This window comes from Gossypium arboreum, chromosome 11 (assembly GCF_025698485.1).
Source record: "Gossypium arboreum isolate Shixiya-1 chromosome 11, ASM2569848v2, whole genome shotgun sequence".
Lineage (NCBI taxonomy): Eukaryota > Viridiplantae > Streptophyta > Magnoliopsida > Malvales > Malvaceae > Gossypium > Gossypium arboreum.
The window spans coordinates 57,981,581-58,006,959 of record NC_069080.1 but is presented as its reverse complement, the minus strand read 5'-3'; the positions used below and the strand labels follow the sequence as shown (position 1 = coordinate 58,006,959).

Below are 25,379 nucleotides of genomic sequence, written 5' to 3'. Positions count from 1 at the left end.
TTTGGTTATAATGGCATGTGTAGGTTGTTTTGGCTAATGTTAGCCTACATGTTTTGTTGTTATTTTGGCCATCTATTTAGCTTGTGTCTTGACACTTTGTTGATAGTATGAGTTCGTAAATGGAATGTAAATATTTGCTCTCTAATGGTTGATGTTTGAATTGCTATGCTTGAATTTGGAAGATGAAAACTATGGCATGAATGTGCACATTGTATATGTGCTTTATGATAGAATGAAATTATGGTAAATTGACACTTTTGTGGATATGATTTATATGGTCATTTGATGCTAGTCGTAGAATGGTGTTTTGGTACCAAATGGTTATGTTTTGGTAAGAAATTTACATGGAAAGATTTGGTACAACTATGCATACATGTTAGTTAATCAATTAGGTAAGTTTGAATACATGGTTGACATGTTTATAAATTGTCATTTGAGGTGCCTAAGGGCATATTGGTTGTATGTGATTATACCATTTGTATAAGGCTAGAAAATGCATGGTTTTGGTACCTTATTATGGCTGGTTTATATGCACAATCTTAGGTGTAGGCACGTCAAATTGGGTGAGAAATATGGCTTGTAAAAATGGCCTAATTTTGTTCACACGAGCAGAGACACGGGCGTGTGTCTCAGCTGTGTGTCCTCTGCAGCTTTTAAAAAGGGTTGCAAGTCAGGCTGTTACACGACCTGGCACACTGGTGTATGAGGTTACTTCAAGGGGTACACGGCCTAGCACACGGGTGTGTGGCTTGGCTGTTTCGCCCAAGTCAGTGAGTTCCACGGGAACGGACACGGGCTAGGACACGGCCACGTGTCCCTATTTTGAATGCCCACACTGACTAAGACACGGACATGTCTCTTAACTGTGTGAGTCACACGGCCAGGCCATTCCGCTGTGTGACCCCTACAACTTTGAAAATTTTTAATTTTTTCCAAAAAAATCTCAAAGTTTCCGATTTAGTCCTGACTTGTTTCTAACGCATATTTTGGGCCTCGAGGGCTCATTTATGGGACAATATGAATGATTTTGATTGTTTTTTATATGAATATTTATATGTTTTGAAATGTTGAAATTTTTGTCCATTTGATCCGTAAACTTTGGTAATGCTCCATAACCCCGTTCTGGCGACGGATATGTGTTAGGGGTGTTAGGGGTGTTACACAGACCATTTGTTCTACTGAAATTGTAGTCCCATGTGAAATATGCATAAGGTTGAACCGAACAAAATAAAACCATACATTCGCTAATGGTGTCAAATATTCTCTATGACAAGTGTGAGTTTCGTGCTTTAACATAGTCCATTTAAATCCCGGAGCTGTAAGTTCCTCAAAAGTTTCTTACAATTTTTCAGCCTCTATATTTTCCATTAAGGAAGAATATTCGCCGTCTTCAAAATCGGGTAAATTAAAAAATTCATTAATAGTGCTTGAATTTATTAGTACCTTGATTTCTCAGATAGAGACTTTTATTAATTCGCTTGAGGTCAAACTCGCATAAAATTCACAAACTAACTCTTCATCTGTACTTGGTCTTTTCTCACAAAGCACTTCTCAATTTAAAGCTTCAGTAACTTGTCGAATGCTCGCCATGAAATTAGTGTAATTGGTTTCTTTTAATGTAAAGCCTTTTTCTGGGAGCATTTGCTGATTTTTTAAAATGCTGTTGTATCTCACTTTGGCTTCTTCATAGTGGAATTTGTTTTGTGATTCTTCAACTTGGATAGAGGCAAAAGTTCTTTTGCGAGGCACGATTAACCTGAACACAGGATAGAAACGAATATTTTCTCAAAAATTCAATTTGCATAAAATAATTCAATAAATTGTAAATTCAAATCATTAAATCAAATTTAAAATTTAAGAGAAAGTTTTCTTACCACCTTTATATAAAAATTAAGAACTCAATAAAATAAATAATAGAATGCGAAGCTAAAGATGTTGATTTAGGCTTTGTTTGAGGGTAATTGATTGATGTTTTTGATGGTTGTGGCAAGGTGGTGACGTGGTGCAAAGGAAAAAAGCACACGAGTGGCTTGTGAGCTGGGGTGCGTGAGGGCTAAGGCAGCAATGACATGTGCACAAGGGAGCAGCAACAAAGCAAGGGACGATACGAGGTTAGTGCGTGAGCAGGGGCAAGCATGAGTTACAAAACGTGCGGGCTGTGAGTGTAGCCAGGTGCGCCAGGAAGCAAGTGCCAGATATGATGGCTACTGGTCGGTGTTGCTGGTGGTTGTGCAGTCGACAGTTGCCGATGAAGGTACATTAGGGCTATGACACTAAATGCCTTGGAGGGTGGATGTTGCTAAGGATGATGGTAGAGGAAGTGAATGGGAAGGTGGTATTTAAAGTGTGAGTATAGGGGAATTTAACTCAAACTCTTAGAAGAAATAATATTAAAATACTATAACCCTAATTATATTTATAGACAATAACACTTAATATACTATATAAAATATGTAAATATATTACTTGGTATTATCTTATTTATTAAAAATAAAATTTTAAATAAAATATTAAATAATTTTAATCTTATACAAAATTGATAACAATTTATATACATTATATAAAATATAATTATATATTAGTTATTATCATCTTATTTATTAAAAGGAAATTAAAACCTTTATTTAGTTGTTTGTAAAATATTTACAGAGAAAGACAACTAATTTTAATATTTACAAAAAGAACAGTCAATTTTTGCAAATAATTCAATTAAGCCCCTGGACTTAAAGATAATTTGAAAATTGAGCTGCAAGCTAAAACTTGGATCAACATTGACCCTTTTATTTGAAAAATAAAAAATTCATTTTGTCACTTAGAAAATATTTTCTCAAAAGATTATGTTAAAATTAATTCCCAAGAAAGATTGGAAGAGTCACAAGTAGTCCTGCATAAGTTCCAATCTCCTAGACATAATTTATTTTAACATACTAATCCAAAAAATATAGCCTAAGTCATTTATTTAAAAGATAAATAAAAAAATTAAGTATCTGATAAAATGAACGAGCTTTTATCCTGCTCAATTTTCTCTCCCCAATAATGCTTCAAGCGTTGAGCATTAACTCGAAAATTACCTCCCTTACCGTGAAGTTCAACAACTCCGTATGGGAAGACTTGATGAATAGTGAATGGAGTAGACAAACGTGATTTTAACTTACCTGGGAAGAACCTTAATCTTGAATTGAACAAGACTTGATGACTTGCTTCAAATTCCCAAACTCAAATGTGCTTGTCATGCCATCTTTTTAGTCTCTCATTGAATAGTTTAGCATTTTCATATGAGAACATTCAGAACTCTTCTAACTTGTTAAGTTGAAGTATCCATTTCTCTTTAGCAAGCTTAAGATCTAAGTTGTGCTGTTGGAGAGCCCATTAAGCTTTATGTCCTAACTCCAAAGGCAAATGACTGGCTTTCCCAAAGACCAACCGATAGGGAGACATCTCTAAAGGTGTCTTGTATGCTGTCCTGTAGGCCTATAAATTGTCATCCAGCCTTTTGGACCAAGCTCATCTGTTTGGACAGACTACCTTATCGAGTATACCTTTTATATCTTTATTTGCCAATTCAGCTTGTCTATTCATCTGCGGATGGTAAGCTGTGGCAACCTTGTGCTTTACTCCATGTCTATCGAGCAACCATTTCAACTATTTGTTCACAAAATGGGACCCCTCATCATTAATGATAGCCCTAGGAGTTTCAAACCTTGTGAACACATGTTTCTACAAAAACTTCATCACAACCTTGGTATCATTCATCGAATATTCCTCGGCCTCAACCCACTTAGATACGTAGTCTACAGCTACCAATTTATACTTGTGAACAAAGAAGGAGGGAATGGACCAAGAAAGTCAATACCCCAAACATTAAATAATTCTACCTTAATGATGTTTTTTCGGGGCATGACATTTCCGTTGGTGATGTTTCCAACTCTCTAGCATCGATCATAACTCTTTATGTAGGCATATGCATCTTTGAATAGCGTTGGCCAAAAGAATCTGGCTTGCAGTACTTTGGCCACAGTACACGTACCTCCGATGAGTCCCCCATTCAGAGCTATGTGACAATGATATAAAATCTTATGTACCTTATTTTCTACCAAGTATCTCCTGATCATTTGATCTGCACACTTTTTGAACAAATATGGCTCTTCCGAGTACTTCACATCATGAAGAAACTTTTTCTTTTGTTGACACGTCTTATCAATCAACATCAAACTACAAGCAAAATAGTTAGCAAAATTAGCAAACCAAGGGGTGTTATGGACATGATTTACCTTAAGTATGTGCTCATTCAGAAATGTCTTCGGGATAGGTACAACCGATGAAGTTCCTTTTTGTGGCTCCAATCTGGATAAGTGATCTGTTACCTGGTTTTCTACCCCTTTTCGATCTTGAATTTCTAGATCAAATTCTTGGAGTAGAAGTACCCATCGAATTAATCTCAGCTTGGCATCTTTCTTGGCAAGTAAATATTTAATTGTCGAATGATCCATATAGATACTCACTTTGGTACTTACAAGATAAGATCGAAACTTCTAAAAAGTGAAAACAATAGCAAGTAACTCTCTTTCTGTTACTGTATAATTCAATTGAGCTCCCATCAGAGTCCAACTTACGTAGTAGATGGGATGAAAAACATTGTTCCTTTATTGGCCCATCACAGCTCCTATCACGAAGCCACTCGTGTCACACATTAACTCAAATGGAAAATCCCAATCTGGTGTGACGATCTAAACTAACTGGTTCTTTAGAACATTAAACACTTTTAAGCATTCTTCTTCAAAGTTGAATATCTTGTGCTTCTCCAATAAATTGTATAAGGGTTTAGCAATTTTGGAAAAGTCCTTGATGAATCTTCGATAGAAACTGGCATCTCCCAAAAATCTCCTAACACCATTTATAGATGTTAGAGGTGGGAGTTTCTCAATAACATCTACCTTTTCTTTATCAACCTTGATTCCATGTCTTGTTATTAAGTGCCCCAAAACAATACCTTCTCATACCATGAAATGACACTTTTCCCAATTGAGTACAAGGTTTGTTTCTTCACACCACCTTAGTATCTTGGTTGGATTAGCTAAGCAATCATCATAAGTTTCTCCAAAAACTAAAAAATCATCCATGAAATCTTCCAAATACTTCTCAACCATGTCAGTGAAAATAGCCATCATAGATCTTTGAAATGTAGCAAGTGCATTACATAAACCAAATGGAAATTGCCTAAATGCAAATGTAATTTACAAGCATGTAAATGTTATTTTGTGTTGATCCTCCAGTGCTACTGTGATCTGATTGTACCCTAAGTAACCATCGAGAAAATAATAATAGTCTCGCCCCACAAGTCTATCAAGAATCTGGTCCAAGAACTACAAAGGAAAATAATCTTTCATAGTTGCCTTGTTCAACTTTTGGTAATTTATGCAAATTCTCCATCCTATATCCATTTTGGTTGGTATTAATTCGTTATTTTTGTTCTCAACGATCATAATACCTCCTTTATTTGGCATGCACTAGACTGGACTTACCCATAAACTGTCTAAGATGGGATAAATTATACCTGTATCTAACCATTTTATTATCTCTTTCTTTAGCACATCCTTCATAATGGGGTTCAGTCTCCTTTGTCCATCAATCTTCCCATTCTTTCCATCTTTTAAGATGATTTTGTGCATGGACACGAATGGACTAATACCATGGATATCGGCTATGGTCTATCCGATAGCCTTCTTGAATTGTTTCAATACTAAAATAAGTTTCTCTTCTTGTTTTTCAGTTAACTCTGCTGAAACAATCATAGGAAAATTCAAAGTATTACCTAAATAAACATATTTTAAGTGCAAGGGAAGTACCTTAAGTTCTAATTTAGGTGGCTCTTTGATCGGCGCTTTTGGTTGAACATAATCTCTATTTTCTAATTCCAAAGAATCAAAACAGGATTGTGGATTAAATCGCTTCTGGTTACCTTCTAGCAAAGCTAAGTTTCCCCCTCTCTTCATCACTTGGAGGGTCTGACATCAAAACTTGTTCCAATAGGTCCTCAACAGAGTTGAGTTCCTATTCTACAACTAAAACCTCTAACTTAGATACTATAGAACAATAATCAATTGTGTTAGGGAATTGCATAGACTTAAAAACATTAAAAGTTACCTAATCATCCTGAACAAGAATAACAAGCTCGCCCTTCTACACATTAACAAGGGTTCTTCGAGTTTCTAGGAAAGGCCTTCCTAGGATGATTGGTACATCTTTATCCGCTTTAAAGTATAAAATAACAAAGTTAGTAGGAAAAATAAATTTGTCTACATGTACCAATACATCATCGATTTTTTATTCTGAATGTGCTAAGGATCAATCTGCTAACTGAAGCGTAACAATAATAGGTCTAAATTCACCTATCCCCAACTTTTTAAATATAGACATCAGCATTAAGTTGATGCTTGCACACAAATCACATAATGCCTTACCACAATAAGTTGCTCCAATATTGCAAGGATGGTAAAACATCCAGGGTCCTTCATCTTTGGGGGTAGTTTATTTTGTAGATATGCACTGCATTCCTTCATCAATGCTACCATCTACAATTCTCCAAGTTTTCATTTCTTGGATAGGATATCCTTCATGAATTTAATGTAGTTGGGCATCTGCTCAAGAGCTTCTACCAACAGGATGTTGATATAAAGTTGCTTGAGTACGTCTAGGAATTTCTTGAACTAGACTTCTTACTTCTTCTTCTAAAGTATTTAAGGGTAGGGTGGTGGAGGATTCTTAACTTTAATTGGCTATTTCATCTTTTGTGGAAATTATGCATTTAACAAAATTGTTAGTTTATCGGAATTGACTGGTTCAAAAGTTACCTTATCGGGTTTTGCAGATTCTGGTTCTAGTGAAGCTGGGATTTCAACACTTGGTTGAACTTCCACTTTATCTCGAGCACCAACTTACTCTTCTTTAACTTCAAAAATTTTGGGCTCTATTGTCTTTCCACTCCATAATGTCAATACTTTACAATGTTTTCCCCAGGTTTCTCGGGTACTCCATATCTTTAGGCAAAGCACCTTGTAGTGGCTCCTAAGTTCATTTGCAAGTTGACCCATTTGGTTTTCTAAGTTTTTCAATGTGGCTACTTGGCTTTAGATTAAGACATCATTTTTCGCTATGTACGCCTTCAACAGGTTTTTTAAGCCATTGGAAGGTTTAGCTTAAGGTTGTTTCTAAACTTGTTGGGTAAATACAGTTGGCTGGGTCAGTCTAAGTTGTGCATAAGTGTTACTAGGTCCAACCCCTTGGTTACTTCAAGAGAAATTAGGGTGGTTTCGCCAAGATGGGTTATAAAAATTAGATTGTAGTCATTGCCTTCCTCGATTCTAGTTCTGGTTACCCCTGTAATACACAGATTCTAGGTTTGATAGGCATTCTTCGAACAAGTGCCCTTCCCCATAATAAACATAGGCTACCTTTTCGAATTGATTCAGTGGCTGAGCTACAAAATTATTAAACCTATTAGTAATAAAGTTTTTAAGCATTGAGGAAATCGAGGATACCTGAGATGCAAGTGAAATGAGAGCTTCCACTTCATGTACTCCAGTGACTCGTCTTCCTGACGCTCCTCAATTGGTTGGCCATTGATAATTTTTACTGGCAATCCTCTCAATGATTTCATAAGCCACATTATAAGACTTAGAAATAAGGGCACAATTAGTAGAAGCATCCACTACAATCCTCGTGTGAGCATTGAGACTATTATAGAACGTCTCTAATTGGATACAATAAGGGATTTCATGATGAGGGCATCTTCGTAATAGTTCTTTAAACCTTTCCTATGCCTCATGCAAGGACTCTTCATCCTTTTTTTAGAAGCTAGTGATCTCGTTCCTCAACTTAGCATTCTTGCTAGATGGGAAGTACATCATAAGGAATCATTCTGCTAACTCTTTCCATGTGATAATGGAATTTGGTGGCAATGAGTTCAACCAGGCTCGAGTTCTGTCCCTTAGTGAATATGGGAACAACTTTAATCGTAGTGCATATTTCGGTACTTTGGCTAATTTGAAATAATTGCTCACCTCCATAAACAATCTTAACTGAAGGTGACAATCTTTGTTAGGCATTCCATTGAATTAGCCTACTGTCTAAAGCATCTGGAACATGACTGGCTTCAACTCAACTTGTTGTGCCTCAATTTTAGTTCCTTATACCCATATTAAGCCTATGAAACATTGGCACAGCATACTGTCTTAGAGCTCTATCCCTATCATAAGTAACACTATAACAACCCGTTTTCAGTAAAATTGAAACAGTGGTTTTGGGACCACAAAAGCGACAAGTAAATTTTTATTCTATTACTATTTTAATGTCTATGGAATATTAGTAAGGTCGCATTAAAATTTTGTTAAGAAATTTTGATGTTTACATGGTAAATTAAGTGAAAATGACTATTCGTAAAAAGTGTAAAGATGGAGTTCTAATAGTTAAAAGGGCTAAATGACTATGGAAATGGAAGTAAATTGTCTTAAATGGTAATTGTACCATTTATAAAGTTAGTGGACTTATATGGACATAGTTTATGTGATTTTTAAAGTTAAAGATTAAGGTTAATTTAGTAATTAGATAATTAAAGTAAATGTTAAATAAAGAAAGAGGGTTATCATCTTTCTTATTTTCCAAACTCAAGAAAAAGGAAAAAGGCTATCATCTTTCTTATTTTTCAAACTCAAAATTGAAAATAGCCATTTTTGGTGAGGGAAGCTTCAGTTTCACACTTTCTTCAGGCATGGTATGTTTTTAAGCTTCGTTTTTAATGATATTTACGTTTCTGAGATAATTATAGCTTAATCTAGCTAGCCCAAGGACTAATTTGTAAAACTGTTAAAGATTGAGGGGTTTTCCATGGATGTTCTTGAATTTTTTTTATGTTTAATTATAGATTACGAATCCTTGTTAATAAAGAAACAATTTTGTAAAGTGATTTTTAAAGAAATTTGCATTTAGGGATTGATTTGTAAAAATAGTAAAAGTTCATGTCAAATTTATGAAATGATGGTTTACATGAATTTATATAAGTCCCTAATAAATTTGATTAGCTTGAATGGGGGATTAACATGCTTTGATTTCAATTTATAAGCTTAAGGACTAAATTGTGAAAAGTTAAAATATTAGGGGTAAAATAGTAATTTTGCATAAATATGAAATGTGGACTGAATTGAATACTAGAAGTATTAAGTGGATTGAAATTTTCTATTTATATCAAGATAGACCACATACGGACTTAGATCAAGGCAAAGCTAAAGCTTCAGAATAGCTCAATTTAACCTTCTATGCCCTAGTTGTTAAGGTAAGTTCGTATGAACGGTTATTAAATTAATGTTGTTAATCTGAATGTTTATTATGTTATTTTAATGTAAATGGATCAATGTATAATCGTACAAAATTTATGATGATTTGATGAATGTTGAATCCTGGTTGAACCTTAGGTATTCGTAGGATACAAATGACATGTCATTAGGGATTTCATGTTTCGGGTACTGGTCTTGAATGTCCTACTAATGGCTGAGGTTCTGCATTTTTTGTTGATCCTCCACAGCTTGTGTGAGCAGCATTGTGTAGCTTACATTTTGACCCACAGCTCGTGTGAGCTGGCTCATTTCATAGCTCATGTGAACAATGATGCAAAGGAAAGGTTACAGTTATATGTTTAAGCACACTTCGTGTGAGATTTCCTGAGTATCCAATAATATTCTAGATAGTTCAACGGGCAAGAAATGGGATAGAAATGGTAAGTTTCCAAATGGAATTATGAATATGATCATGGAAAGGATGAATGAATCAAATGATGTATTTTCATATGGAAATGACTTATCATGTGGTTAATTCAAGTGAGTTATGTATAAATGCACTGAGTATTGATGATGATGCATAGACTTGTGCCAAGCTTGTGGTTTAGGTTACATTATGCTTATACTTATCGTTATGCAAATGAAATGGTAAGTTATGTTTTATTATCTACAAACTTACTAAGCATTATTTGCTTAAGTAGTTAATTTCCTATGTTTTATAGATTATCGTAAGCTCGATCGGTTTGGAAGCTTGTCAGAGATTTATCACACTATCCAGCATAGATATCGGTAGTTCTTGAATGTTTTGTCCAAGGTTATAATGACATGTATAGGTGGACTTATAAGGGTGTTTAGTTGATGATTTGGTATGTATAAGTTGTAACACCCCTAACTGTACCCGTCGCGGGAATAGGGTTTCGTAGCATTACTAGAACATTCAGAATATTTTTCCTTTAAACTACATAAATTACCATTCATTTATCGAGATCATTCATAAAATCCCTTAATTGAGCCCTCGAGGCCCAATACGAGCATTAGAATTGAATCGGGACTAAATCAGGACCTATAAGAATTTTTCGTGAAATTACAAATTTTTTTCCAAGGTGCAGGGCTCACACGCTCGTGTGGACCAAGGGACACGCCCGTGTGACCCTGGGACATGCCCGTGTGGGAGGCCGTGTTCGACCCTGTGTAACTTTCTGACTTGCACACACAGCCATCCCACACGTCTATGTGCTATGCCATATGGTTAATTAATTTAATTTGAAATTAGGTACAGGTTTTACACGGCCAAGACACACGCCCGTGTCTCTGCCAGTGTGCCCAATTCTGAGCATTTTGTTTCTCAAAATAAAGGTGTAGGGTACACACGGTCTAGACACACGCCTGTATGTCTGCCCATGTGGACAAAATGAAGCCATTTCTAGCTCCACTTCTCATCCAAATTTTCACCCAAGACCTGGACTTGAAACACACATCCAAAACCAACCAATTCAAGCATTCAAATTGGGCAATCCTCATCATTTAACAAGGCATATCACTACATGAACATGTGTTTATAAACTTACCTTGGAATAACTTAGGCATTAGCATCATTTGATCATATATACATAACATATCACATATGAATATAACATCATAACCTACTTAATCATGCCAAAATAAACCATTACTAGCGATTCTAATGGCTAGGTTACAAAATAACATTTTCAATCCACTATTGGCAAGTTGTCCTATACATGCTATTATACTCAAAGTGATTTCACTAAATATGCCCAAAATGCTAGTTGATAATGTGAGGATGCTACAATGATCTTCCAACCTTCACGAGCTTTCGAACACTATAAAACAAGGGAAAATAAAATGGAGTAAGCATTACATGCTTAGTAAGTTCGTATAACGGAAACTAAACTTACCAATTTTGCTTATTAAATCTAGGCATACAATGTTATGTTTCCATCCATTTGGCTAAATTGCCTAATCACATTCATTCAATCAAACATGTTAGTCACCAAAATCTTCATATTAATCAAGTAACAGATATGAGCTCATGATGCAATACTCTTTCAAGACATTATCAACTCATCTCAAAGTTCTCATGCCATGTCAGGAGTTTTATGTCCGTTGAATCATTGAATTCCGATGGATGCTTAAGTAGTACACTCGAAGTGTACGATTCAATAATCCATCAATTCCTTATTCAAGGGTACCCATTAGGGCACTTAACCTAGAAACACTAACCTAGAAACACTCTCTCAAGCCACTTATCGTATAACAGGATTACCAGTGCAAGCTAAATCCTTTATATAACATATGCTCAGAAGAGCTCGATTAGGATTACCAGTCCAGACTAAACCCCAATCATAGTGTATGCTCGAGAGATATTATATCAGAATTACCCGTCCGGGCTAAATTCTTTCTATAACAAGGTCATTGGGATTACTCGTTCGAGCTAAATCCTGTCCGTAACAAATTCAGGACCCTATTTGTTTCGTGAAAGCGCATACAATCATCGGAATTCAACATCCAATCGGGACTTAACCCCTTTTTCACTATTTTCAAGCATGTATCAAATTTCTCATGATAGCATTCAAGTAATGTACATCATCATAAATCACATTTCATACAATACAAGATTTAATTAAACATATTTACATGTCCGATTAAGATACACGAACTTACCTCGACACTTGTTCGCGTAAGTCTACTAATCTGAAATATTTCTTTTCCTCGATCTAACCTTGAATTAGTGTTGTTTGGATCTATATAAATGAATTTAACCATCAATTTCACACATTTCATATTTAAATGGACTCAATTTACGTCCTAGGCAAAATTACCATTTTTCCCCTAACTTTTCCAAAAATTCTAATTTTGTGCCTAGGCCCAGAAAATGAAACTTGTGCAAATTACTCCCTATTCCAAGCCTAACCAAAGCCCCATTAAAAATTTTTCAGCACTTGTATTCATAAATTTTCAGAACTTTTCATCAAATTTTATAACTTTTCATTTTAGTCCCTAAATCATGTTTTCATCAAAAATCACTTTGTAAAAGTTGTTTATCTATCAATAATCTTTCATTTTCTACCATAAATTTCTAATTTCCAGCATATACATCTATGACCCATTATCATACCTTGATAACTTTTTAAATTAATCCCTCAAATAGAGAGATTAAGCTGTCCCAATTTCAAAAATACCAAAATTACTAAAAATAGAACAAGAGAACTTACCCAATTAATCCTTGAAAGTTTCCCCTGTCTCTCCTAGGGTTTCCATAAAATTTTAGGTTGAAGATGACAATAATAAGATGATATTTTCTTTTATTATCTTTTAATTAATTTAATTATTTCAAATTCCAATTTAGTCATTGACCTTTTCTAATTTTTCAAGGGATGAGTCACCAAGAATCTACATACTTTTCTTTAATGGTCTAATTACCATATAAGGACCTCTAGATTTGAATTCCATAGCTACTTGATCTTATAGCTACTAGAATTCAAATTTTTCATTTTATGCAATTTAGTCCTTCTCGTAATTAAACACTTAATTGATAAAATTTTCATACCAAAATTTTCACACAACATATCTACCATATTACTGACCATGTAATAAAATAAAAATAAATTATATTTTTGGGTCGAATTTGTGGTCCCGAAACCATTGTTCCGATTTCATTGAAAAATAGGCTCTTACATATGTTAGTTAACTTTGTTTGTACATTTGATGCCTTGCTAGTTTGTGTCATTGTGGCTATATTATGTTGCATGATTTGAATGGCTCAAATGGTATGTGTTGAAATGGTTTGATTATGGTCAAGTTATGACATGTTTTGGAAAGTATTGAACCAAATATTGATGCTTGAAAATTAGGTAAGTTGACATGTTTAGGTAAATTTTGATGAATGTGTTTGAGGTTCCTTTGAATGGCATATTGGTTAGTTAAATTAGGACCTTTGGAATGGCAAATAAATGCATGTTTAGGTATGGTTTGATGCCTTGTAAGTGTGCATAATTTCTTCAAATGGTTATGCATGAAATGGTATAGGAAATGGCTTGTTTTTTGGCAAATTTATGTCCACATGGCCTGAGACACGGGTGTGTGACTCAGCTGTGTGTGGCACATGGCCTAGCAAGACGACCATGTGTCATTTGAGGGTTCCTTTCTATGCAAGTCAGTGAGTTACATGACCTAGCACATGACCTAATTATGGTTGTCTTAGTAAATTTGTTGTTTTGAATTTGTGCCAAGTTCATTTGTGTTTTATGCCTTTTGTCGATGGCTTGTAAATGAAGTGTAAATATGGAGTGTTTAGTAATTGAGCATGCCTTTTGAAAGTCAAAAGATAATGGTTGATTAATATGTTTTTGATATGGTCATTTGGTATGTTTAAAATATGCTAAATGATTGAACTTGTAATGTTGGATAGGATCAAGGTTGATTTGTGATTGTGGTACCATTTGTTGGCATATTGGTTAGATCTTACAATAAGGTCCAATTGTTATGTTTTGGAGTGTGTTTGATTGTGTTTTTGTCATATGAATGCATGTAGGCATGGGTTGGATTGATAATTAGGCAATTGGGTTTGAAATGGTTTGTTTTAGAGGTAAATTGTGAAGCACACGACAAGGGACATGGGCTATCACACGGCCCTGTGCTAGACACAGTCTCCCTACATGGTCGTTTGTCGTTATTGTTTTTAGATGTAGATTTGACACAGTCTGAGACACGGCCACGACATGATCATGAGGCCCTATTTCGCACTGACGGACACACGGGCTATGACACGGCCGTGTGACCCCTCTTTTCAAAATTTTTGAATATTTCTAAAAATTTTTGTTTTGTTTCAAATTAGTCATTGATTGTTCTTAAGTTATTTTTAATGCCCTATAAGCCTGATTTAAGGTCAATAATTATATTTATGCTATGAATAACATTTGAAATTGATTATATGTTATTTAATTTGATATTTGAATGGTTAAATGTTAGTAGTTGTTATGATATTCATTTTAATGCTCCGTAACCCTAATCCAACAACGGAGACAGGTTAAGAGTGTTATAGTAACAGTAAACAACTATTCCTATCTTGGGACTACCAAAAGATCTTCTTTCTCCCAATGTTAACAAGTGTCCTATTATCATTGGTGGGATTAAATGGTTTCTTGTAACTTATTAAATTCTCATAACTTCCCACGCTCTCTCATGGCTATAAATAACCCTAAACGTTAAAGGGAAATGCATAAGTCTACAAGCCCTTGGCTTGATCGATCTTCCCACTGTCTTTCAGTTCTCCTTTCCTATATTTGGTTTCTCACTTAAATACAGTATTGGAGTGTAGCTCCCTTGCTACTACCAACACCCAAGTTTTCTCCATATCTAATCCCTTTAGTTCCACCCCTTTTTGGTCTGTCTACAAACTACATCTTTAAAAAGAGAATTAGACAAGGCGAAGATTCCTATTTTATGGGGCACACCCACCAAATATGACATGAAGGTGTACTAGTCATCCTGGCAAACCATTTTCCCTTCCTAGCATTACTTCCAGTCAGCCTAGATTGTAGAGAAAGCCCTTTTCAAGAACTGGAGAGTTTTGTCCTATGCACCCAGTTCATTGTGGCTCCTTTTGTAACATGGTGGGGAAACCATGCCAGCACTGCTCACTTCCTTTTTTGGTTGATAAGGTGGGGTATATCTTCACCCACCCTTTAATGAGGAAGTGAAACCTAATAGGTTGGTATCGAGGAGCCAGTTGTCTTAGTTGCTTCTCATGTGTAAGCAAACTCGCCCATGATATCCTCGAGTTCCACCCGCAATAACCGAGCGAGTTTGTACTTACTTCTTCCTAAGCACTAGTTAGGAAGAAACATAGCCACCATTGATATAGAAGGCCAATTGACGTATTAAAAAGCTTTATTCCCCTTTGTATTTTCTATTTAAGGAAGCTTCCTTTATCTAATACTTGTACTTAAAATCTATATACTTACATTTCCTTTCAACATTCATCTATTTGCATTTCCTTACTTGTAGTTTCCTTTTATCCTTTTAACATGCATTTACAAGAATTTCTACTACCACATTGTCTCACATATACTTTCTACGTATATTCAATTATTGGTACTTACCTCTCTTCGCCAACTTAGGCACATGCATCTGTGTACCACATGTATTCTTAAACAATACTAAGGATTTGTGGGCCACAGCCAATTCGACCGCCATGTACATAAGGGTACTTCTTTCCAATCTTCTAGGTCAGAGGACCAACTAAACCTATATTCTGATACCAATCAAATCGTAACACCGCACACTTGACTCATCCACTGGATCCGCGTATAGAGCGTCATAATGGAATGGGTTCACCTATACTTATTTCTTATTTCCCTAAATTGTTATAAAGTAGACTAAATATAAAACTAATAATAAATCTTACAACAAAAGGCCTTAACCACTAAATGTTTAGTCTTTAAAATTTAGTTTCTAACTAGGCTATTTATTTAAAAAGTAATTCTTAAAATTTAGCTAAGGACTATTTGTCCTAAAAATCCATATTCTAGGTATGGTATCTGGCTTCTTTGTTATTGATCCTAAAGCAAAGCCTAAATAGTACCCTCTTCCTATATGCATGACTGGACCCAATAGTGATCCTTGATCTCTACTTTTTATGGCTTGGTCCCTCCTCCAAGTCCTCAATTAGCCTTACAAATCTTACAAACATCAACCACACTGTTGTAAGTTCAAATGAACTTAGTGAGTTCCTTCACTAGGTCATACATAAATATACCATTTCGCATGAGGATAACAAATGTAGAATAAAATAAACATAAATTTACTCCCTACTCGCTCAAGGCAAGTGTTCTTTATTAGGGTAGTGGACTCTACCCAATCCTCTAAGCTACATGGCTCTCTTTGTAAGACCTTCTTCTTGTTAGACTCTCCAGCTGACTATATCCTAGATACTTCGTCATACCAGTGAAACCTATCTTTACCTCTGATCTTTCCTTCCTTACACTTTTTGCCTTACACAAGGTGTTCGTTGACCTTAAACAGACCTGATTCTTCATCTTCTTCCCATCATAAGCCCATATGGTAGCTTTTTCAACTATCCATCCAAGATTCTTAGGGCTTACCTTCCTTGGTGGACTTCTACAGTGGAACCAATCCTTGGCAGACTCCCTCTTTATATACACAAGTCCCCAAAAACTTATTGACATTACCGTTTTATGTTGACCTTCAGCAGGCCTCACCCTTCTAGTGAATCCATAGACTATCATCCATGCAACTATGTGAGCTCGCCATCTTACTTGCTTGTTTCCTCCCTACAGAGCTATCCTTTCGACAATATACCTGCAAAAGACACTCCTCAAGGACAAATAGTCTTGACAGACATATTGTCCCTGGGACAAAATCCTTATCCTGGTGGTGGAATTCCCATCTCTACCATGTGGTTTGCTTTGTGCGTACAACTGTATTAAGCACTTCTTGGTGGCTCTTAATTGCAAATCCTTTCTAATGATCCTTAGATAAATTCCCCTCTTATATCTTCTTAAGTAGGCCAACTCTCACGGCTTATCTTCCTATAATTCTTGTTGGGTCTTCGCCCATGCCTTATCAACTTTCACATCTACCTTTTCCACATTCATCACCTTTGGTGGATACTTTCAGATTCACTTGCCATCATATACATTTTCCTTTAACTCTTCTTCTACCTGTGTGGTTTCCCAAACTTACCTCATTGGCAATATACCTTGCACTTAATGTCCCGATAGACTTTCTGTGTGTTTCCTACTGGACTTTATAGGTTTTTGTAACTGAACTATGGTCTTACACCCTTCTCACCTCATTTCTCACATCCCAATGGACTTCTCCCGTGTTTATTGTCCTAGAGGACTTACTCATATTTATTATTCCGACGAACTATCTCTCTTTTATGCTTACTATCATCATGGACTATTTTTATTTTGTGCTTATTGTCCCAGTCGACTATCTCTATGGATGTCATGGAGTCTGTAACACCCCTAACCCGTATCCATCTCCAGAACAGGGTTACGAAGCATTACCATATTTTTTTAGAACGTTTACAGATAATTTAAGTCATTCTATTCATTTACTGAGATTATTCATAACGTCCCTTAAATGGACCATCAAGGCCTAAAATGAGTATTATAATCGAATCAGTACTAAATCAGGAACTCAGAGAAGTGAAATTTCTAAAATTTTCCAAGATGCAAGGATCACACGCCTGTGTGTTCCAAGGGACACGCCTATGTTGCAGGCCATTTTCGACCCCATGTAACTTGCTACACGACCTGCCACACGCCAATATGCTAGGCCATGTAACATACACGGCTGAGACACAAGCTCGAGTCTCTGCCCGTGTGCTCAATTCTGAGTATTCTGTTGCTCAAATTTAAGGTGTAGGGGACACATGGTCAGACCACACAACCATGTGCTAAGCCGTGTGTCACACACGGTCAGGACACACGCCCGTATGTCTACCCGTGTGGACAAAATAAAGTCATTTCTAGCTTCATTTCTCACCCAAAACCTTTCCATAAACCTATACCAAAACTTGCATTCATAAACCAACCAACCCAAGCATTTTAATGAAGCTAATTCTATCATTTAACATGGTATATCATTACATGCTTTCATGCTTTTAATCTTACCTTATTAAGCATACTCATTTAACCTTTCTCAATCAATCAATAATAAACACTTATGTTATCACCATGAAATAATCTTAATATGTACATATATATATATATCAATACATAATCATCACTAGCCATTCCAATGGCTAGATTACAATAACCATTTACATTTGCATGCTAATATGGCCAATTAACCTATACATGCCATTATAACCACAATTTTTTTACCATATGTACTGAAATGGGCTGATGGATAGTGCGAGTGATCTCCGCCAAGCTTCCAATCCAACGAGCTTCTAATTTACTATAAAATAGGGAAATAAAACTAAGTAAGCATATAATGCTTAGTAAGTTCGTAAAACATGGTACTTAACTTACCATTCATTGTATTGCAAGATAAACATATAAGGCACATTCAATCAATTTGATCTCAAGCCCTACAGATATCCTCATTGCCCTTATTTGTCATATATTCCATAATAACATCAAGAAACATATATGGGCTCAACACAATCAGATTTCCAAATATATATACTTTCCATATCACGTATCCATATAACACGTATAAATCATATCTTTATATTACAAGTATATTTTCATAGCAATTCATCTCGAGTTTAGATTATTCCATGTCAGAACTTTACTCCTCTAATTCAAAATATCAATGTCACACGAGTAGTACACTCAAGGTGTACAAATCTATAATCAAGGATAAACATACTCATCAAATAAATTCCATGTACAAATATCATCATTACATGTTTCCATATATCAATTACCATGTATTATCATTTCATGTATTTTAGGCAAATACGTGTAATAACTAACTTCTTATTCATATCTTCTTATGTATGGATTGTTACTATAACACCCCTTACCTGTATCCGACACCAGGATAGGGTTCGAGGCCTTACCGGACTTAAACATTTACAAACATGCAAAATCGGGTCATAAAATTTCATTTAAATTAAAAACATTCAATCACATGCATAATGTCCCTTACACGAGCTACCGAGGCTCTAAACATGCATTAAAGGCGGTTTCGGACTAAATCGAAAACTTTAGAAAGTTTCAGGGAAACTTAGAAAAATTTTCCTGAAACAGGGTTACACGTCCGTGTGGACATAGGGACACGCCCATGTGTCTCCAACACGCCCGTGTCATCAAGCCGTGTAACTCTCTATTTATAATGTCAGCAAAACAAATTTAACTACACGGCCAGGCTACACGCCTGTGTGCTAGGCTGTGTCCTCCACACGGTTGAGACACATGGTCGTGTCTCTGCCCATGTGACTAGTACTTAGGCTATTTTCCAAGCCTTTTGTTACCATTAATCCCTCACATCTTTACACACATCAAAGATATACATCATTGCATCATTTTAATGATTTAACATACTTCACTAAGGTATATTCTTAAATTTAACATGCTATCATTCACTTATTACACGTACTCATATAATATCAAATCTAGACACAACAATTCTATATTCATTGACCTTATCATTTGATGACCACTTTTACCAAACTTTCATAACCATTAATTTATCAAGTAGCTTCAATCAACATCAAGTATTCACGTTCAAACATTATCAACTTATTTCCATATTATACATTTACCACGTGGCTATGACCATTTCGATCGGTCAAGAAGCACCCCTCTTGCATATATGTCATAATACCAACCATACATATCCCACAAGCATAAACACATCACCGCATCACAAGCATTAGAACTTATCATGGATAATTAGGCTTACAAGCCACAATCATTACAAGCCACATCTCATCGCTATATACAATGAATCAATATAAGCCAATACATATGGCTAATTATAATAGCATCTATTATAAAACTAAGTCCCTATACATGCCACTCACTTGAAGACATTAAGATTCATCAATACTCCAAAGGAGGTAGCTTGATAGTGTGAGGTTGCCTCCGATGATCTCCAACGCCGAGCTAACCTGTCAACACTAAAGAAATGGAAATGAGGGAGTAATTTTAAAGCTTAGTAAGTCCATATGAAAATAATAAGCAAATTATCAACATGATTCCATGGAAATATTATCATAATTACACTTTTATTTATTTTTTGGTCATGCTATTTTCTCGAGTCATAGTTACTAAATTATTTATATCTGGAGCTACGGTACTTCAAATTAAGATTCATAAATTTTTCTTGAAACTATAATCATATATCTTTTTACCATAAAATTTCCAGAATTTTTGGTCTAGCCAATAAGTACAGTTTATTATTTAAATTTACCCCTATTTTGCTGCTTGCAGCTTCGACCTTTATTTACTAAAAATCGATTATCTCATAGTACGAGTTTTAATTAATGTTCTCGTCTATTTCTCTTGAAAATAGAATAATTAAGGATTTAGCCATATAAATCCTAGCCTATAATCATTTTTTTAAAATTTTTAGTGATTTTCCAAATTTGAGACAGGGGATCCCGAAATCACTCTGACTCTGTCCCACAAACGTTCAAATATCTCATAATGTGAAACTCTTTTGCTTACATAGTTTCTTCTATGTGAAACTAGATTCAATAAATATCATATCTTATTCAGTCTCTAATTCAATTTCCACAATTTTTGGTGGATTTTCAAAGTCACACAACTACTAATGTCCAACATTGTCTTAGTGCAATATAATGGTAACTATCATAAGTTCATTTTCAACTAATCATGAACTTACCATTTCATAGATTTCATATTCAATTTCACAAAGACATAATAACATAACCATAAATATTTTTCATCATTCAAACCCTTTTGGCTTACTTATCATATACACATATATACTTGCTCATCATAAATCGATCTTTACCAAGGCATTATTCATAAGTTTAGCATACGTACCTGTACTCATCGTAGTGTATCATATAACCATACCTCTTTAACATGCCCTCCTCGAGACTTTCATCACATTCATTACATTACCCATTGAACACTAGGAATACTATTGGATACGCAGAAACTTGCACCTAAGTGCCACATATACATACGTAGCCAAAGCTACCTCATAACATGTATACATACATAATGAACTCGGACCTCTCAACGAGCTCGAATGTTACATGAATCGAATCCATTATGAACTCAGACCACTCAATGAGCTTGGATGCTCGCATCCATAATGAACTCGAACCTCTCAACAAGCTCGAATGCCACATAGATCACGAACTTGGACCACTCAACAAGTTCAGATTCTCACATATATCATGAACTCGAACCGCTCAACGAGCTCGGATTTCTAAATTCCTAGTGACAAGTCACTTGTATCCTAAACTATTCCTAAGGTTCAAACGGGATTTTCCACACTTGCACTTAGCATCCTTATCGCACTTGCTTGTCATGTCGTGAACAACGACCATAATATCATTCATGCTTACAAATTCACCATTTTCCCATTCATAGCATAATAAGGCAAAACTCAAATACCAAATAAGCTTTTAAGAATTTACATAACATATATCACATATTTTAGATGTCACTTGTCATGTAGAATCATTTTCTTACATTTCATGTAATATTCTTCCACATCATAAACACCATTCCATCAACTTTTCCAATGTATTAAATCATACAATATATGCAATAATAGTAAGGAATATAATTCAAACATAACATTGCATTATTATTATCATACAAACTTACCTCGAATGCGAGCACGGCTATATATTCCGATTTAGTCCATAATCTCATTCATTTCTAATCTATGCCCAAATCTCATTTTCCTTGATCTATAATATCACATTTACCTTACTAATTAGTCACATTATTCATATGGGTCCAAAAATCATATTTTTACAAATTTGGATTTTGACCCTTAAACTTTCACATATTTGCACTTTTGCCCCAAGACTCGTAAAATGATTTTTATCCAATTTCCTTGCATTTTAAGCCTAGCCGAATCATTTTCATAACTATATCAGCCCCTAATTTCCACTAAATCACACGTTTATGACAAATTTTGTAACTTTTGTAAAATAATTTTTTTTGACAATTTCACCGAAAATCACTTAGTAAAAGTCGTTTATTACACACCGAGCATTCATTTTCTACCATTAGACATCAAAACACATGCATGTCATCCATGGGTAAATTTTTAAACACAAACCCTAGCTCAAAATATGGGTAGAAATTAGTAGATCTTGTTATGAGGATTTCAAAAACATAAAAATCATTAAAAACAGGGCTAGAACGGACTTACAATCGAGCTTGGAAGCTTGAAAAACCCTAGCTATGTCTTCTCCATACAAGTTTCGGCCATGGGGTAGAAGATGGACAAAAATTGGCTTTTAATTTTGTTTTTAATTCATTTTAATTACTAGATTACCAAAATGCCCCTAACTTAAAAATATTCTATTTCACCCATTTCATGTCCATTTTTGTCCAACAAATTATCCAATGGTCTAATTACCATTTAAGGGCCTCCCATTTAAAATTTCATAACAATTAGACACCTCTAACATGTAGAACTCAACTTTTGCACTTTTTACAATTTATAAATTGAGTGCCCAAACGTCAAAATTTTTGAACGAAATTTTCATGAAATAATCCCATGAAATTGTAGACCATAAAAATATAATAAAAAAATTTACTGTGTCGAATTTTTGGTCCTGAAACCACTGTTCCGATTAAGCCCTAATTCGAGATGTTACAGTTACCCGTTGAATTTATTCAGAATATCGATGGATACACAGGTAGTACGCTCGAGGTGTACAAATCAGGATCTGTTAATTCATGTCCAATGGTACCCATAAGGTACTATCTCAGAGAGTACACTCTCGAGCCACACATGTATACAACAGGATTACCAGTCCAGGCTAAATCCTGTCTCCAATATATATTTACTCAATAGAGCTTACTCAGGATTACTAGTCCAGGCTAAATCCTTTTTTATAACATATGCTCTAAAGAGCTTGATCTGGATTACTTGTCCAGGCTAAATCCAATCCATAACATATGCTCGAGGGGACTTATATCGGGATTACCAGTCCAGGTTAAATCCTTTCTATAATGAGGTCAATAGGATTACTTGTCTGAGCTAAATCCCGTCAGCAACAAATGCTGGACCTCATTCAATAAGGGAAATCACACTTGTCCATCGATTTTCATTTATTCAAACGGGGTTTAACATTTTTTAGGCTTTAACAGGCATGTTATTATTTCATACATCTATAACATTCATATAATTCAAATAAACACATTTCACATTCATTTCAAGCATAAAAGTAACATTTTTATCATTTATCATTTATCGGGCATTATCATTGATCGGGCTTTGTCAGATATGTTTTCAATGTCATATATATATGATATTTATACAATTCACAAACACAACATTAAATTCAAGCATATAAATATACACAAATTAGTTACACGAACTTACATCAACAAACGCTCATATACGTAAAATCTACTAAGCCGATATTTTTCTCTTTTCCTCGCTCTAACTCCAAATTTGGTCTATCTAGATCTATATGAGTGAATTTAACATCAATTTCATACAATTTAAACTCAATTCAGTCCAACTCACAACTTAGACAAAATTACCATTTTTCCCGTAAACTTTTAATTAATGACGATTTCGTCCTTTGGCTGGGAAAATGAAATTTATGCAATTTACTCCTTATTCCAAGACTAACCAAAAATTCTATATAAAATTTACAGCACATGTATTCTACAAAATTATAAATTTTTCTTCAATTTTCACAACTTTACATTTTAGTCCATAAATCATGTTTTCATTAGAAATCACTTTGTAAAAGTTGTTTATCTATCAACAACCTTTCATATTCTAGCATAAATTTCAAATTTTCAGCATATTCATCCATGAAATAATTTCTATACTTTGATAACTTTTCAAATTGACCCCCCAAATAGATAGATTAAGCTATCCCGATTTCAAAAATATAAAAAATTACTAAAGACAGGCTTGAATACTTACCTAATTTGGACAAGAAAGCTTTCTTTCTCTTTCCTAGGGTTTACATGGAATATTTGGGGAAGAAGATGATATAAAATGGTTTTTACTTCTATTTAATTATTTATCATCTTTTAATTTTATCACTTTTCAATTTAGTCCTTAGCCTTTTTCTAATTTTCCATGGATGAATCATTCAAAAATTTCTACTAACATTTCATTAATGGTCTAATTACCATATAAGGACCTCAAGGTTTAAATTCTATGGCTATTTGATCCTTATAACTACTAGAATTCAACTTTTGTATTTTATGTGATTTGGTTCTTTTCACAATTAAGCACATAATCGATAAAATTTCTTTAGGAAATTTTCACACAACATTATTATCACATTATAGACCATAAAATAATATTAAAATAATTTCTTTCGGAATCGAATTTGTGGTCCCAAAACCATTTTTTCGATTTCTCTAAAAAATGGGCTATTACAGAGTCTTTCATCCATGGTTTTACTCCTCATACATGGCTGCGATAGCATGTTTCATCTATGGTCTTATACCATATACCTTATACCATATACCATGCTACCATGATGTCTTTCATCCATGTTCTTATGCTACGTACCACATACTAGACTGTCATAGTGTCTTTTATCTATGGTCTTACACAATATATCATCGTCATAGTGTCGTCTCAAAGGACAGGGTGATACTTTCATCGCAATAAATACCATACAAAAATTTTCATCTTTCGAATCCTCTTCCCATTACCTCCTTTACACCACCTAACCTTGATGCTTGAACACTGTAGTGCTCCTTTAGTAAGGCCCAAAGCTTTGCCCGTGGCAATAACTAACATGGTCACTCCACATTTCCTACCCTAGCTTTATCTATCCCCTTGAGGGTTTCCCACAATCATGCAATCCATGCTCATATCATACTATAACCATTTCATGCTTACTGTCATACATCTATGAGTATTCATGTTTATGCAAACATGGCATAGTCTGGCAGCATAGATCATAATAGTGGGTTTGGAGTTTAGAACTCACCTGAAACCTTATTGTTTCCACAGTTTGGCTTCATCAAATGCTAGAGCTTCCATTCTCTTGGAAGTTAAACATTTCAGTCAAAATTCTACCTCTTAAACATGCACTTCATCTTAAAATCTTAGACTTTCTTAACATGCAGAACCTTTAAAATAATTCTGAATATCCATAACCTCATTTCTTAACTTTTATGTACATGGAAGGGTTAAGACCCTTACCAACTTGTTGGTTTCCCTACTTTTCCATTTCCATACTCATGAAGTCTGCTCCATGTAGAACTTTCCATTGGCCATTCCTTTTCAAGCTATCGAAGAATACAAATGAGAAAATAAAACAGAATTAGGAAGAAAAATCATCCCTAGGAGTCATCTCCCAACCATTTATAGCCCCGCCCTCGCTATTACCATCCTTGTAAG

At 34.9% G+C, this 25,379-nt stretch overlaps 1 non-coding gene across 1 annotated transcript; it reads left to right on the top strand.

Moving 5' to 3' along the window:
- Nucleotides 1-7,770: 7,770 nt before the first annotated feature.
- Nucleotides 7,771-7,877, top strand: LOC128284567 (small nucleolar RNA R71). The gene has a single exon (XR_008274991.1). It is a non-coding gene; the product is annotated as a small nucleolar RNA R71 (small nucleolar RNA).
- The last annotated feature ends 17,502 nt before the right edge of the window (nt 7,878-25,379 follow it).